The 3,852-nt window shown below is 38.6% G+C and overlaps 1 pseudogene; it reads right to left on the reverse strand.

The window, feature by feature from the left end:
* Positions 1 to 2,067: 2,067 nt before the first annotated feature.
* On the reverse strand, positions 2,068 to 2,719 carry LOC104657188 (annotated as a pseudogene).
* Positions 2,720 to 3,852: the final 1,133 nt, after the last annotated feature.

Below are 3,852 nucleotides of genomic sequence, written 5' to 3' on the forward strand. Positions count from 1 at the left end.
TTATAACGAGTTAATTATCTTTAACCAAAAATTTGCCTCAGAGAATGGAAAAGGAAATGTGGTAACAAGAATAGAAACATTGCAAGAAAATGAGTAGTTATGAAACAGTATAGAGATAAAAAATCGAAGGTGAGATACCCCAAACCATGAACTATTTATCTTAATCATGCAGCCTTTTCATCTCTAAAAGAATCTATTAGTGTCATATTCAAGTGCTTAATGTTCACTAGCAGTTGATAATTATCATGACCATCCCTGTCACTACAAGACCCTTAAGTGCCTTTTGATGAGCTAAGAAAAATAAAATCATATTCAAGTACCAATGGTTGGAATTCATGCTTTAAATACAACCTTAGAAATGGCCTTAGGTTAAGGCTAATGGTGTATCACTGACTCAAATTTCTAAGAGTATATTTTCTGACAATGCTTTCATATAGAAAGTTTACCGCAGATAGTAGTTTCTTCATATTTGCATCCTGACCTAATTTTGGTCATTAGGTTACTTTTTATAGGTATCAATAGTTCCAAGTCCTAGAGAAAAATGAGGGTTTTAGTTTTTTCTTGTAAGCTAGCTACCAGATGCTATGTGACAAGGACAATCTTAGGATGAAATAGTCCAGGCAAGCAAATATGTATTAGCCATCAAATGTACACATGTGCTTATAAGTATGTGTACACATGCACAGGCATGCATGCACACATACACAAACACACACATCACAAAATTGTACCCTGTATTCTGTCAATTTGATGGAGTCCCAGCTGTTAAACCTTTGAGGCATTCTGACAGAAATCTGCAAGAAAGCTTCACTAGAGGCAGATGAGATGATGTTCCAGCTGCAGGATTCAGCTACCTTTTCAATTGGAGTCATAGAAAAAACACTTATTGCAAAAATGAATGAAATCCTAAGCCTGGAGTGCAATGAAATTGTGTTTAGGCCATAGCGCTACCTTGATTTTTTAATATCCTGTTCACGCAAGGGTGCTTGTGTCTGAGCAAACATTTCTAGCAAAATCCACCAATATATACAACACTGCTTATTTTTTGTTTTAATGGATCATTCTGCTAACATCCATTATAGTGATTAAGCCATACTTATACACTTAACACACTTTACAGAATAAAGATACCTGAAGTACATAGAGTAACCAGTGCTACTACATTTTACTAGAGATTTAGAAGAGTTTTGATTAAGACCTTTTGAATACTGACTGACTATATTTATGGGGGTACATTAAAATTCAGTAGCCTCTATATTATCACACAGCCTATGGTAAAGTATTTTAAAGTAAATTTCAGAAAAGTTAATGATTCATTTTTGTTGACACTTAAAAGAACCACTAAAACCTACGAATATTGTTGGCCTTAAGTAGACACTGTAAAATGAATGAGACTGAGTGATATTCATTTAAAGTTCTATTAGCCTTTATGGAAGTATTGTGGCAAGCCCAGCAATGTTTAGCTCAGTGTTTTACATTCAAATCCATATTTACTTTAATGAGTATTTCAGAAGTTTAATTTCTTAGTTGTATTTGGATGAATGAGAAAATAAAAGGAATTCAGAATTTTCTCAACCATCTATAACTATGCAGAGTATATTCTTTTGTGGACACATGCATGAAATTCATCCATTCATTCAGAAAGATTTATTGTGAGTATTTCCTATACTTCATGTAAGCACAAAAAGAATGAATAGGATCTGGCAACTGCCTCATAAAATATACAATCGCCTACAAATATGTAGACAAGGCAAGTACAAAAAAATTGTGAGCCCTTGTTTATTTTAGCTTTATAAGTAGTGTGCTCACTGCTGGTATCCACCTGAACAATTTGATTAACACAAAAAAGTGGAAACGTAGATTAAAACCATCCAAAACATTGGGAGAGATAGATAGATAGATAGATAGATAGATAGATAGATAGATAGATAATCATGCAAACATAGGGAGACAGATAATATATATAGATAATATCTATATTATAGAACTATATAATATGTTATAATAATATATAATAAGATCTATATTATAGAATATATATAATAGAATAATAAACACCATTATTACGTGAGCTAAGACAGGAAGGAAGAGCATTTGTTTGCCTCTCCAGGCCTTGATTTGGCTCAGTTAGAACTCCAGCTCCTTGCAATCTAGCACATAGCCATCTGCTCAGCCACGCTGACTCCATCCTTATGCAATGCACGACAGAAGCTTGCCCTACTGGAACTGCTCCTCCAGAATACTGCTGTTTTGGGCATTCATTTTCCTTTCATTATATATTTTTTTTCTAAATTTGTTTTGGATCATTTTTTGTTTAAAATCTCTTCCTCCTCAGGAGTCCGCTGGGCCCCCTTCTTGCGGCCCCGGACAGTGCATAGTGGAACTTGTACTGCTGTTGCTAAGGTGCGCTGCCAACCAGCAGCAAGCAATTCCTCACCAGGGTCTTGGTGCGGACCGGCTCGCTGTGGGTGACATTGCAAACAAGATCAATGATCCTTGTTTTGCGAGTGCAACACTCCCAGACACAGAAGTTCCCATTTCCAGCCTCAAAGCACAATATTTCTTATTACCTCCCCACACATAAACTGTGTGGATGTGGCGGGGGCCAATTTTAGTGTGGCAGTGGGGCATCGCAGCTCAGACTTCTGCTTCTTATGGTGGTCCTTTCTCTTGCCCCTGTCTTCTGGTACTTGTGCCAGTTGTCCTGAGAGATGCCCATTGCTGGGTGCTGGTTGGAAAGAGAAACTTAGGTATATATTTTTCTTTTTCTTTCTTCGGGAGGAAGGGAGGGAGGAGAGAGAGAGAGAAAGGAAGAAAGAAAGGGGAGGAAGGAAGGAAGGGGAAAGAAGGAGAAAGAAAGGAAAGAAGAAAGAAAGGAAGGAAGGGAAAAGGAGGAGGGAGGGAAGGAAGAAAGGAAGAAAGAAAGAAAGAGAGGGAGAGAGGGAAGGGGGAGGGAGGGGGGCGGGAAGGGGGAGGGAGGGAAGGAAGGAAGGAAGGAAGGAGGGAAGGAAGAAGGAAGGAAGGGAGGGAGGGAGAGAGAGAGAGGAAGGAAGAAAGAAAGAAAGAGGGGAGAGAGGGGGGGGAGAGGAGGGAAGGAAGGAAGGAGGAAGGAAGGGAAGGAAGGAGAGGGAGAAGGAAGGAAGGGAAGGGGAAGGAAGAAGAAGGAAGGGCTCCCTCCCTTCTCCCTCCTCCTCCCTCCTCCCTCCTTCCTTCCTTCTTTCCTTCCTTCCTTCCTTCCTTTTTCTGAAATGGTCTCACTCTGTTGCCAGGCAGAATCATAGCTCACTCCAGCCTGAAACTCTTGGGCTCAAGCAGTCCGCCAACCTTGACCTCCTGAGTAGCTGGGAGTACAAGCACATGCCCTGTGCCTTGCTAATTAAAAAAGAAAGAAAATATTTGTAGAGATGGGGTCTCACTGTGTTGTCCAAACTGGTCTCGAACTCCTGGCCTTAAGTGATCCTCCAGCTTCAGCTTCTCAAAGTGCTAGGAATACAAGCATGAGGCACTGCACTTGGTCCTATTTTTTCTAATTAGTTTTCTACTTTTAAATGTAATTGTAAGTTGTAATCAAACATTATATATATTATCCTTTAAAAAGTTCCAAATTCTTGTTACAGTTAAATTTTTATCATTAGTTTCCAGACTCAATGAAAGTCATTGTTCTATTAATGGAAAATAAGGGAAAGACATTTCAGCTTACCTGGAAGTGCCTCATTTCCTTTTTGAAAATTCCTGCCATGGTACTGATCAATGTTGATATATATGTGAAATAAATAAAGAGGAGATAAATAGAGGGAACAGTATTTGATAACAGGAGAATAGTAGAGAAGGAGAAAATAAAGTTTTAAAAAT

The sequence above is a fragment of the Rhinopithecus roxellana genome, unplaced genomic scaffold, assembly GCF_007565055.1.
Source record: "Rhinopithecus roxellana isolate Shanxi Qingling unplaced genomic scaffold, ASM756505v1 contig5555, whole genome shotgun sequence".
Classification (NCBI taxonomy): domain Eukaryota; kingdom Metazoa; phylum Chordata; class Mammalia; order Primates; family Cercopithecidae; genus Rhinopithecus; species Rhinopithecus roxellana.